This window comes from Malania oleifera, chromosome 3, assembly GCF_029873635.1.
Source record: "Malania oleifera isolate guangnan ecotype guangnan chromosome 3, ASM2987363v1, whole genome shotgun sequence".
Taxonomy (NCBI): Eukaryota; Viridiplantae; Streptophyta; class Magnoliopsida; order Santalales; family Ximeniaceae; genus Malania; species Malania oleifera.
This window is the reverse complement of record NC_080419.1, coordinates 47,424,148-47,438,466: the sequence shown is the minus strand read 5'-3', so window position 1 is coordinate 47,438,466 and position 14,319 is coordinate 47,424,148. Positions and strand designations below refer to the sequence as shown.

At 36.1% G+C, this 14,319-nt stretch overlaps 1 long non-coding RNA gene across 3 annotated transcripts in view; it reads right to left on the bottom strand.

Annotated features, from left to right (window-relative positions):
• Positions 1-216: 216 nt before the first annotated feature.
• Positions 217-14,319, bottom strand: part of LOC131152274 (uncharacterized) — a 30,987-nt gene continuing 16,884 nt past the window's right edge. The window contains exons 3-4 of one of the 3 annotated variants that reach the window (XR_009135912.1): positions 12,008-12,156; positions 217-1,135 (exon numbers count right to left, since the gene is read on the bottom strand). This is a non-coding gene — a long non-coding RNA (uncharacterized LOC131152274). Of the gene's footprint in view, positions 1,136-9,326; positions 9,514-12,007; positions 12,157-14,319 lie in introns of those variants that run through there. The other 2 variants (XR_009135910.1, XR_009135911.1) reach the window with 2 other exon arrangements.

The window sequence follows — 14,319 nt, the reverse complement described above, 5'->3', positions numbered from 1 at the left end:
TACCACACTGATGAGCCCGAACAATGATGCGCAGTTATATTTCAAAACTCCAATGACTGCAAGCAGTGGATGTTGATGTTTCTAAACACAAACCAAATTGAGAATCCATGAAACCTGCGTCTGGATTTCCAAGGGATATCATCCAAACACAGCTTAAGCTGTCCAGGTGTAAAGAGAGTCTGCTAACTAGTCTAACAAGCAAGGCAGCTGAAATGCTTTAAAACTCGACAACAGCTTAATTCAGTCCATGTAATTAACAACTGTCCTCACTCATTAGCATTTAGAACCACCGTCAACTTTAACCTATGTTTGGTACACTAGAATGGAATGAAATGATAGTGAAATGAAATGAAAAATTGTGCGGTAAATTTGTAAAATGGAAAAGACTAATTCCATTCAACTTCATTCCATTCTTGTCTAAACTACTATGTACATGATCCAAATATTGATTAATATCCATCACTGCCGCCTCGCCCCCACCCACGTTAATAATGAAAAGAATGGAATAGCATGGATGAACGGTGGGACTTGTTTTGCCTGGAGCTGAGCTCATGAATGTATGCCACACCTAGACAGTCTTGACAGATGGAGGCCCCGTGATATCCATTTGCTTTCCCGTGAACTGCATCGCCACCGAGTGCCCCAGGGAATGAAATGATTGAAGTCCCTGGTTAGTGACTTCTCCAGGCAAAATGAGAAACTATTCAAAGGATAATGGATAATACATCTCAAGGGGAAAGCAGCTTCAATATTGTAAACTTATTCTTGAAATGGCTATTAAAATTCGTATCCTATAAGAAATATATCTAGCTTGAGAGTCTCCCCATCGCAGATGCAGACAACATTTTCTGCTCTGCAGCCAGTAGATGTCCCAAGTCTTTGCTGAAATCTCACTTGTCCAGTACCTCCCTACTCAATTAGAGAGCCATGATTGAAAAGATGAGAAATCCATTCGAATAAGGCTTCAAAAACTGAACAAAGAAAGAGTTTTGAGGAATTGGCCTTCAGAACATGGGAATACTGATGAATCTCACTGTTATGTTGCAGGAACAGAAAAAATCATGTCTCTTATGATGGAAATCAAGGAACTTCTCATTTGAGGTATGCCCAGATGTGCCTGTGAGAAGTAGCTTGGCTGAAATGAAAACTTCAAAAAGTGCCAGTGATATTTGAAAAGGAAAAGGAAGAAAAAAACATAACAAAGCAATCAATTATGTGAACAAAAGGAATATCGTTGATGACCCAAGAGTTCTGAAACAAAACCAATTAATTGATGATAACTATATTCAAGAAAGTACCAACTAACAAATGACAACTATATTGAAATTTTCCTATATGCAAGAAAGTACCAGCTTGTGGGGTGCAAGAAAACTGGTAAACAAGAAGTTCACATTAATTTACCATATTGCACTAGTTAAGATTACAAAGAAAGGGGCATAGAAAGCTAGTAAAGGCCATGTATACAGCCAAAGGAAATTAAAATGTGAGCCATCGCTTTCATGAGATGGACCAAACACACAATTTCTGAAAGATGCAAATTCTCTAACATCCATGTCAAGTGTTATATTCGAACATTATGAGCCATTTCGGCTAGGTCCATAGACAAAAGAAATAAATATGTAAAGCGCCATCCTCACAAAGTTTAAACCCAATGACAAAATTCTGAGGTATAAGTTTTATCTGCACTGCTGTTAAATTACAGGGTTATCAAAGGAAGCTTCTTGTGAAGTCTCAAGGTTAAGGTGAGCCAGGGTATGATTTAGTTGGATGGCAACTTAAGGAAAGTGAGGCCAATGTCTGTCTCTGAAGGTGGATTGGCCTAAGTCTTCAATGAGGTGGGTGCCCAATGCTACAAATCGGTCCACAAAAATGGAGGCGGCCCGGCAGGAAATGAAGCAGATTGGTAATTGGCTTGCGTCATTGTCAAAATCAGGCTGTAAAGGGATGTTCTCCAGTAAAGGGTGATCATGCAGACAAGCATGTGAGTGCAGATCTTGATACAGTTATGAAAGGTCAGGAAGGTAAGACCTTTGCTCCTGAACAAAGATCTCACAACAATATTTGACCCAGCTATAATACTAACAGTAAGTCAGGATTTTTGGTTGCCTGTTCTGAAAAGGAGGCGGCTAAATTGAGGGCAGTACAATCAGGGATAGAAATGCATTAAATATTTGAAGAGCAAAGGATGCATCTTGAGCTGCATGCAAGTAAATTTTTAAAAGAAATGAGGATGGGAGTTGTTCACATGTGAAAGTCCTTTGGATTGAGTGAAAGATTCTGAGGATACACGGGGTGGGAGGATAGACATTGGGAAAAAGTGGGGTGTGGGTGGGGTTGCAAATCTGGTAGAGAAATTAGATGGCAACGATTTATCATTGGATAAAAATCCATGCATAGCATGGATGTAGTTAAGTAGTTCATATTCGAGTAATACTTGTGCTTCAGAGACCTAAATGACACACTATGATGCAATTGCTTTTTAAATGAAATTGGTAATTTAAATGCTATTAGTGGTTAGGTGAGCTTGAAGCAGAGCAAAGATTTTAATGGAGATTGTCTTCTACCAACTCACACCAATCCAGAGGTCAAATCAATTGAGTGAGGACAGTTATTAATCTCAAGATCTTCCAGATAGGGATAGTTTGAGAATGGAAAATCCTAGAGATTAGGATATGAGATTGGACTATGGTAAGAGCAGGAAGAAGAAGGACTATGTTAAGAGCAGGAAGAAGAAGGGTTATGTTGGCTTTTTGAGTCCGATCTCTATTTTGATGTTGACAACTACAAGTGTTTCCTATGTGTGTGTTTTACTACGTGAACATGTATTATTCAGATTACTCATAAGATCAAGAGAACATGGAAGCCAAGGCAGGTCTTAAAGCACAAATCTGGTGTATTCCATGGAGTCAAAGAGTAAAGGAGGAAGAAGAAGACATAATGTTTCATTTGTATTGCATTTATTTTTATATTTTGGTCCATAATAAATTCATGCATCTGCATGATATGAATTGTATACTCAGATAGACCATAGATTGACCGTAGGGAATCAAAGACCATAGTTTGACCTTAGGGCAGACTTTGGTCGACCGAAGGTCTACCGACGTTAGATTTTTCGGGCCTAATTTAAAAGCCTAGGCCTTAGACTGACCTTAAGTTCCCAAATATTTCATGAAAAATCCCTTGAACTAAAATGTCATACCAATATGAACAAGGGAAACTTTTAATCAAAATATGGACCTAAAACTACTTTGAAAGAACTTCGGGCGACTGAACCTAGGAGGTTATAAATGCCTCTATCGACCAAACTAGTAAGAAGTCAACAAGTTGACTGAGGCTCGAGCGACCGAACCGAAATTGAACTAAACGTCCACGGTCGACCAAACCTTAAAGTTAACTTTTCCCATTGTCCACGGGCGCCCGAACTTTTAGTTCAAAAATACCCCGGGCGACCGAATTATGAAGTTCGGTAGACCGAACTGTGCACCGGTTGACCGAACCTCGAGCAGGTTGGAAAATCACCTTAGCCCAACCACCCGAACTTACCCTCGGGCACCCGAACTTGAAAAAGTAACTTTTCTATCTGTGTCTGTTCGGGCAACCGTCCCTAAGGACCAGGCAACTGAACCTCTCAAGTTGCCAATTTTTTACCGGAGTAATTAAGGTTAAAACTCAATTAAAATATTTTAAAAATTCCTAATTTGTCCCCAACGGTCATATTTTGTTGAAAAACTATAAATACCCCCTTATTTGCTTTGATTACTAACTTTAATTAACCCAAATTTTCTCTCTAATTCATTGTTAATTAAAGTTCCCCCAAAACATTTTCTATTGCTAAAATCATTCTTTTGAGACAAAATCTTTTACACAAATCTCTCCAACTCTCTTTCACGTTGTTATTTCAAAATCATTTTTAAGGAGAGTATTTTATTTAGGGCATTTTATTTGCATATACTTTCACTTGTTATTTATTTCCCGAAAATTATTTTTGAGAGTATTGCTTAGATTTTCTCCCGATTATTTCTTTGATAAATATTTTTGGGGAGAAAATTATTTACAGCACAAATATTTTCTTGAGCTTAAATTCCTAGATTCTCCAAATATTCTTTATTTGCAAAAATATTTATAGGAGAACAATAATACTCATTTTTCATATATATTTAATTAGTACAAAATTACTTGATTGCACCCTTACTTTACTGAGCATATTTCATATCATATTAGAGTGCATATATTTGAGCTTTAATGTGTACATCTCTGCTTGTATTTCAAAAGCATGTTTTATGTACAAAATATTTTAATGTACCGGTTGGGTTCATCCCATTAATTGAACTGGGGAGTCTCAGCCTCGTAAGTGAGACCGATTCGGTTCAGCCCGAAAATTGAACTGGAGAGTCTCAACCCCGTAACTGAGACAAGTTAGGCTCAGCCTTATAATTGAACTAGAGTTTTCCTCGCCCCGTAAGGAAAGGATGTAAACGGCTTCTGCTCCGCCCATTTAAGTAAGCAGGGATAGTGTAATCCTTGGGGGGTATGCCCAAGGCGGGAACGTTAGTTGATTTGGCCGAACCTTAATAACAAATCCGTGTGTCACTTTCTCTCTCTATCTCGTTTAAATGCGCGCACTTTAATTTCCGCATGTGTATGCTTTCATTTGTCATTATAATTATTTACATGCACACCTCTATTTTAAATGAGATATGTTTCACGTGTATGTTTTCTTTTATTGTTTTATTAATTTACTTACACACATGAAAATGGGATATGATCCGTGATGAATTGGCGTAAATGTTTAATTAGCTGAAAATTTTTTAAAACCCAATTCATCACCCCCCCCCCCTTTTTTCTTGGGATCATACCGATTCCAACAGGTTAGATAGAGGAAGAATATGTACTGCTCCATAACTAAAATAGGTAGTCACTGAAGAAGGGCCTCTAACAGTAGCCATAGCTTTCTACTTCAGCATTCAATCTCGCTATAGTAGTTTGTTTCTTGCTACACCAAGTAACAAGATTACCACCCACAAATGTACAATATCCAATTTATTACCACCCACAAATGCCTTCCCCACTCCCCTGAGCACCATACCTTGCACCCCATACACCTCTTCCTACAAATCCCCATATAAGAAAGCATTCTTCACATCCAATTGGTATAAGGTTTACTGATGGTTATCTTAGTCATTTAGCATTATTGGTGTGCTAATGCTATGTTAATAAGTGAGAATTAGCAAAGCTATTTAGTCACTGGTACATACTTTGAAATATATTATAAATAGAGGGAGAGACCTATCATTGTGATTAGGTCTTCCATTTTACTACATGGTATTAGAGCATGATTCTGAGACCTAAACCCTAATTGTCACAGTCACCATCAAAACTGAAGCCTAAAACCCTAAATCCGTTGCACGTCTACCATCGTAGAAGAATTTCCAACAACACTATAGCCCTAAAGAAAGAGCAAGTAGCCGCCAGAAGCTAGAGCAGTTGCAAGAAATTTCCTGGGCAACACTGGCAGTTCAGGAACACAAAATCCACTATAGATTTCACAAAAAAAACACCAGTCACACACAGAGAGTGTCGATCTGTGCCCCCCCCCCCCCCTCCACACCCATTAAAATCCCATCTTCAGACAGTCTCCCATGCGCCCTCACATACTGGTCGAAGGAAGCCAAGGCCAATCCCACGTGCCAGCACGAGAAGCCAATTTCAAGCATGTTTCTAGCCTGATTTCATCCAACAGTGCTCAAATCCCTCTATAAACACATGATTGAAGTTCTTTGTGATATTGTTTGTCAAAAGATCTCATCTTTTTTTGTTGCTCCTGTGCAGAACCTAGGAAATCGTGATTTGATGCTTCCTGAAGCTGTTTGTCAATGTTTATTAAGTTTATTAGGGCCTGAAACAGTGGTATTTGTTATGTTGTTGATTCATGTGTTGTATGCTCTCGTGATTTGTATCAGTTGTCAAAGGTTGTATGTGTTGGGATGGTGTTCACAAATTCAAAAAATATGTTGTCCTTCGTAGTAAAATCTCATATTCATTTATCTTCCCTAAGGTTCCCTTGTTCTTCCTTCTTCCTTGTATATTCAGTTGTGTCCTTCGCTTAATAGTTAAATCTAGGAAGTGATAAGTTGGATTCTCATGCTATCAAATGTATTTTTCTAGGTTATTCCTACACTCAAAAACGATATCAATGCTACAGCCCACTTTACATCAATTCTTTGTCTTTGTTAATGTCACATTTTATGAGTCTACACTATATTGTTCTAATTCTTGATTTCCCTTAACCTAGATGAGTCCTTTCCTCTACCTAGTCTTCCTGATCCTAACCTATTTAATCCACCCAATCTTCCTACATCTTCACCTGGTTTGAGTCCTCATTTCATGGATCAACCCAATTTGCAAGTGTAGACCCAAGGACAACCTCCTCTAGTTCCCTTGTCAGATGATCCTCTTCCCTAAGTGGTTGATCCTCCTACTGCTGTTTGGAAAGGTAAACACACTTGTAGTAAATATCCAATATTTAATTTTGTTTGTTATGATTTCTTGCCACCCTCATACTACTGTTTTGTTAGTACTATCTGTCCCAATCTAGATGGAGGAATGTAATGATGGAAAAGAAGCATGAGCTACAAGATAATGATACTTGGGAGTTAGCACCTCTTTTTCTTAATAAGTCTGTAGTTGGTTGTAATTGGGTGTACGCTGTGAAGGTCATTCTAGATTGTGTTGTGGCTCAGTTGAGGTCAACCTTGTTGCTAAGAGATATACTCAGTGTATGGCTTAGACTATTCAAACACATTCTCACCTACTGCTAAACTTGCCTCAATACATTCATTCATCTCCATGGCCACCACTTATCACTGGCCTCTACACTAGTTAAATGTGAAGAATGCTTTCCTACATGGTGATCTTGATTCTAATGCAAAATACTAGAAGTTTGTTCATTAGACGCATTTAACGCAATGTCTGATGACTGGAACTATTGTGTCTCACAACATACTCTTTTCGATCTATTATTTTATGATCTCCACTTTCATTGATTGAACCAAGATTCAACTCCTTAAAAAACTTTGATTTTATTTAGCTGATTTAACAAGATTTCGTGGTTTGCATGGAGATATTGGTGGATTGTTCTCTCCCACCTGAAATGGGAGAGTTTTGAATTGTTGCTTCTTTATTGTTATAAACATTTGGAAGGTTTTCAAATTAAAATGTCAAGATCTTTTGAGCCAACTTACATTCTAAATTGAACTTGCATGATTTGGAAATTATTCAAATTAAGTTGACTTTGAATATATTGAGTTTAATGCATATCTTTGCAAAATGGAATGTAATTTTTCACTTATTCTCTTATCTCTCTCTTGGTCGTAATATTTGACCATTTGGCCCCACATGATTTGAATTGAAATTAGCATTTTCTGCTGTATCTTGTTGAATGGAATTTGTGTATCTAGCATCTCTTGTTAATAGATGTCATGGTAAGTTTGTTTTTAAGTTGACTTGATTACACCATGGATGATATCTATCTAATATTATTGATTGACTTAATCACATATTTGAATCATGGTTTGATTGAATGCTTTTTAGGAATTAGTTGGAATATGGTTGACTAACGAAGATTGCAAAAAGGGTGATTATCTTCTTGAAAGTAATGATATTTTCAATCTCCTTATTTTTAGATTGTTTAGCCGCAATCTTCAAGCCTAAGCCTAACAGTTAATTGCTATCTCAACCTATTTCAATTATTCTTATTATTGATTGATTTTAAAATCCTAATTAAGTCTAAAATTGTTTTGACTTTGAAGGATGATTTAATTTCCTTAGAGCAGATGTGAAGCATCAAATATATAAATGATGGATGTCTGACACAAAAAGGAGAGCTAAGCTTGCTCTACGCATTTGAAAAGAAAAGCTTGCAGCTTGACTGAAAGAAAAGAAGCATTCTGAAAAAAGCCTACTTATGTTGAGTGATTTCGTGCTCCTAAGGGTTCATTGCAAGCTACTATTCATTCTTGATTGTTGCAGGCTGACTGTTTATTTTTCCTTAAGAAGATCCACTGCTTAATTGTTTATCTTTAGTTCTTCTAACATAGTCCGAAAACAATTTGCTTTTTCTTCGATCACTGAATAGTTTTAAATTCATTTTAGATGATTAAAAAGAAGGCCTGAGAGATTGTGTATATTGTGTAATGTTTCTATTTCTCTCTTCATCTCTCATTAGTTTTAACCACTTCATCCAAGGACTTTCTACTCCGAAGCATTTGTCGTTGTTAGTCTGATAGGGTTTCTATCCAAAGTGTTTGTGGTTTGTTACTAGATTGGTTTTCTACACAAAGTGTTTTTGGCTTGTTACCAAATTGGTTTTCTACACAAAGTGTTTGTGACTTGTTAACCCGAGTTGGGTTTCTAACTGGAGTGTGTGTTTACCCAGTTTGTAGTTGGACAAGTTTGTCCACATGCAAGTTTGTACAAGTAGTTCTGATACCTTTGATATACTAAAAGCTCAAGTTTCAACTTGGGTAATTGACATAAGCCACATTGACCAAGCAACTATGAAATTATGTGAGTTCTTGATTGCCTAGTCAATTGTGTGCTTGGCTGTTTTTCTAATTTAGCTTCCGTACATTATCTTTATTCATTTATTTGCTATTAATTGTTAATTGAAAAAAACTTTGGATGACTCAAATAATAATTATTTGCTATTAATTATTAATCAAACCAGCAAGTATGATAAGTAATCCCTTCAGCCAAACAAAAAGATTGAAACTCATTTCGAACAAATTCAAGTGCATTACAAGATTGAAAATTTTGAACATAATGAAAAACCTTTTTTCCTTTTTCCTTTTTTTTTTTTGTGATAGAATGGAGTTAATACATTAAGAAATTAAGACCTCTTTTAACAATTAGATCCAGGTCATACACAAAAGATCATCCATAATGGGCAAAAAGTCATACACAAAAAGATTATCCATAATGGACAAAAAGTATTGATGACCAATTAGATTCTTGACTAACACACAGAAAACAATAATTTACTATGAGACTTGACTGATAGAAAAGAAATCCTAATTGCTTCCCTATTTAAAACACAAGAACACTCAAAATAAGAAATAGACTTGAAAATGAGAAAATTTTGTTACATTTTTCATAGGTATGGATGAACCAAATGAATGTGGAAATGATCTAGAGAAACGCCAAGAGCATAAATTGAAGGTGTACAGTAGGAACTAGATCTATCACCACAAACAATGAAATAGTATAGGCTATCTTTCTTAAACCCTCCACCAATCCTCTTCTTTGTTTGATGATTTTAAATAACAGAATGAGAAAAGAAAAGGAATGTTATTGAGCAATTATGATTTAGTTATTAACAGATATGAAGTTCATTCACTATTTTTTATTAACTAACAAATACAAACTTCAATTTTAGACTTAAGGAGTTATTAACTAACAGATACAAAGTTCAATGGAAATTAAAGCAAATATATCACACATGAAAACCGCGAGGACCTGAAACAAAGTGTAATGAACCATCAGCAACAATAACATTATAGGTAAAGTGGTGCATTCAAGGACTCAAATAAATTAGGACTACAATCACAGGGGAGGAGGAACAATAATCAATAAGATAAGGAGATAACCTAAATTGGCCATGGTAGCCCTAGCTGTTGAAGATCCAGTTTGGAGTAATTGAACCATGCATACAAGATGGTTAGACTCCTCCCAAGAGGTGGTGGACGATATCCTCAACTTATTAAAAAATGCATGTGTGCTTGTCAAATCAGTAGTTTTGATGATCTCAAAAACACTAGAGATTTTAATTTAATCATTTGTGTTTAAGATTGCATGAAAAGTTCATGTCTTCAAACTTTCTACAGACTCAGTTAATGAATCTGTTGCACACTCCCTATAGACACTTCGTACTCTCTATAGACGCTATGTACTCTCAATAGATGCAGTAAGTGAACTTATCGCACGCTATCTATAGATGCTTCATACTCTCTATAAACACAAATACTCTCTATAACTACAATTATTGTATATGTTGCATACTTCTTATAAACAATCTGTTAATGCACCTATTATCTGGAAATTATTTTGGAATATCAGTGCTTAAATCAAAATTAACTTTGTTATACTCTAAATATCTCCAAATTAAGTTGACTTTGAGCTTCATTATATAGGGAACAAATAAAATTTTCTTGGAAAAAATTTTCTCTTTGTTGTCCATGCTTCCTGTTGAGCTCCCAATCTCCAGATTGTTTAAATTTGAATTATTTATGCTTTGTCTATGGCAGTTGACCCAATAAATCTTTGCTTGTGCTTTGACTTTTGGCTTGTGCATTAACCCATTGCTTGTACATTAACTATAGCTGTTGACTCTTGGAATTGTGCTCTCTTGCTGTCCATGAGTTGCATGCACTGCCTTTTAAGTTTCAATAGCTCGAAATTTCAATTTAGAATTGTCTAATGCTTTAATACTACAGTAGTTGGCAGCAGCAACAGCAATGTGCTGTGTTCTCTCTATAAATACAGGTTGCTTTCAAGAGCTGTGACAAGCATATAGAAACATATACATTCTGATATACAGAGAGCTGCTGTGAGAACTCAAAGAGGGTGGAAGAGCTAAATATTCTTTGAGAAAGAAGAAGAATAGACAATTGTGTGGATATTTAGAGACACACCCAAGAGCCTTCATTTAGAATGCACGATAGCTGTGCTAATTGTCTAAGAAAATCCGAGAGCTCATCCTTGTTCTTGTGCTCTAATTTTTATCGAGAAGATTATTGTTTTGTAATTGTTATATTAATTTCTATCTTCTCACACAGGTCGAAAGCTCTACGTTCTCTTATTTCACTAAGTCCTTAAGGATTCATTTTAGGGTGAAAAAGAAAAAGTCCTAAGAGTTGTACTATACTATTCATTATCATTTCAAACTTTCACTTTTAAGGATCTCTTGATCCAATTGGGTTTCTACCCATTGGACAGGTAGTCCAAGTGCTTTCTAGCACAGCTAGTGCCTTCCTTACCCGAGCAGGTCTTATACCCGAGATTTGGACAGATTGTCGAAAGTGCTTTCTAGCACGAGTGCCGTACTATTGTTTAATTGTGAAAAAATGTTGCTTGATGAGTGGACATAGATCATGGTTTATTGAACCAATATAAATCTCGTGTGCCTGTTTGTGTGATTTGGTTGGACATTTGCTTAAATAGCTTCCACATAGCATCATTACTACCATACTTTAAATAAATTAAAATTTGGTAAAATTTTTATTACCCAATTCAGCCCAACCACCCCCCCAGGATGCCAATTGATCGGACCAACCCAACTCCCCAGTAGGGTGGAGTGGTCAAGTGCATATGAAGAGTCAGATGTAGAACACGAGATTTATTGGCCCAAGTGAGTTTACCATGGCGATCCTAACAGCAATCAATAGGCTTCCCTGGCCATAGTGCATGCAAATGCAAAAATTGCCATGATGCATCTCAGGACACTACCTCACCATGACCTCCCTCCAAACCCTCGTCATCCAACATTTCCTTCACCAATTATAAGCAGTGCCAACCATGGCTAAACAATCATGAGAAGAAGCTCACGAAGAGGGCTATGATCAGTCTTTGGCATGCATCATTCATAGATAAGCATGGATAGGCAAGAATCTAATCACAGATAGGTTGAAGCACAGGACTCAACCCTGACAAAAACCTTGGCAACCAAGAACTCCTGCTTGTTGCCTGCTAATAAGCTCAACGCTGGACCTACCTCCATCAATTTTTAAAGGATTCTCATATAGGTCGAAAACAAGGGTTTGAGTTATATTGCATGAAACTTTAAAGATCATCCCATGCAGCATTGGTGGTTCTATTAAATATCATGTTTTCAGTAATTTGTGGCTCCATGTTATTCCACAACTACACAAGCAATTTCATTCTCTTTTGTACAATCTTCATTATCTTTGAGAGTCTGGAGATAATGGAGAATGCAGCAGATGCTTCAACTTACCTTTTGCATTAATATATGCTCGTACTCTTGAGATCACAAGAAGTAATTCAAGGATCCAGCCAGTTTGATGGCTGTGATATGCATGTTAATAGAATCACAGAAGCTTTGTTGGTAGAGGCCATTAGAACCCCCAATAACACACCAGAAACCTGCATACACCAACACCAGTCAATTAAAACAGCAGAAGCCACAACCATAGGATAATAGCTACAACACTCTAGACAGAGTAGCAGGCATAACAAAATAAGGGCATGAAGAAACAGCATACTCTGCCAAAACAGAGAGAGTAAATCATAAACAGCATCCACAATCAGAAAGCAGCAGCTCAAGCACTCCAGGACTAATTGCACACATGAATAAGAACACACAAGTTCATTAAAAAACAGTGAAGAAAAAAATGAAACAGCGGCCCATGGCAACTAAAAATCGCAGGCTCTAAGAGGGAAAAAGGGACGCTGCTTTCATATCATGAATAGCGCCCAACACAGGATGCACACAACTGAACAGCTGGGGGAAAAAGGCTTAAATGACTCAGACCAGAAACAAGAACTCCAATCCAAGAAGGAATAGAAGAGGACAACCAACAACTGCATCTCTTAAAGACAAATGTGCTTACTGCTATGATGGTATGCTAAAAATCATAATAAATTGAACATTATTGAAGAAAATACAGTCATTGGGTTAGAGAAGGAGAAGGTTAAAAGGAGGGAAGAAGAAAAACGAAGAGGAGAAAGGGAGAAACATCTATGAGCAGTCCTGAAGTTACATACAGCTCCAGATCAGCCATCTTTATATATTAATAATAAAAAGATGCAAATGACATAAATAACCCCTAATCCCCATAGATGCCACCTAATTCCTAAAATTAATATTCCCTTTTAACAACAGCAATAACAACAATAATAATAAGTTCAGGAAAGCCTTCTGAAAGGAAAGGTGGAATTAATAATTGCATGCCCTCCAATACAAGACAAATTAGGAAAGCCTTCTTTAGGGTTTAAGATGTGACAAGCTCCCTTTGTCAGGATGAAGGTGCCGACAACAGTTTATCAAACTAAAACTCCAGAAGAGAGCAATTAAACAAAGATGTTAAATATGGTGATGACTTTAATATGATAAAGTTGAAATTAAAATCAGATCACCACCTTTAGCTTCAATAAGAGTCGGACTAAGTACCAATTTCTACATGCACCACAGAAAATAGCAGTAACTTTCTTCATACAAGTAGTGCAAGAATTTGGAATCAGAATGAGAAACATGTACGAAAAAAAAATGCTTATTATATATTCCATCAATATCTTCTGGGTGCCAAGAAGTGAATGTGTGGATATTGCATCACCATCACGAAAGCTAGTGAGATCATCTGTGAAAGTCTTTTGGACTTGATCAACACAAGAAAGAGAGAGCTGTGAATAGAGGAAAAAATTAGGACAAGTGCTGACCTTATGATAGTAATTTTGTAACTAAAATTGGCAAACACATCAAGGACTTAACACATCCATGGATGGCATCACTAATCAATTTGCAGTGAACAATACAAAAGAACATTTAGAATATCAGCCAGCACAGAGACAACAATTGGTATTTGCCCCTAATAATAAAGTTCTATAAGCAAGGTATTCATTCTTTGCTCGCTGCCAAGGTCTTAAATTTTGATTTCGACTCAAATTTCGAAGCTCCAAAAGTACGGGAATTTCGATTTCGATTTTGATTTGAAAAAATAACAGAAATTAGTAGTAAAGCATGGAATTCTTTGTGAAACTTTAGGAATGGTTAATAAACATAATAATATAAGTTTTAGGACTAATATATTACAAATTAAATACATCTATGTTTTCTATGAGCTAGAAAAGTTGTAAAATAGTATGTGTATCAAACATATTTGTGAGATAACGTACATTAAACATATTCAGTTAATACAAATGAAATTCATAAATCATTTAAATACTATTTATTATACAAATAATGATAATTTAGACATGAATGGTTAAATAAAATGTTACTCTATGTTTATTTTTTCATATAATTTCAAAAGAACTTGTAATAATTTTTGTTTCGATAAAATAAATTAAGATAGAAATTTCACTTCACTCCTAAATTTCTCACTTGAATTCTAACGAAATTTCATCATATAGTTAAAATTGTGACAAGTTTCGCTAAAATTTTGAGATTTGGAAAAATGTTGGATGATTCGTTGAGATTTCAACGGAAATTATGCAAGATGGAAATCGATTGCCATTTCGATTTCGAGGGTGACGGAAATCGGAAATTTTGACAATTTCGTGGAAATTTAAGACCATGCTTGCTGCAGT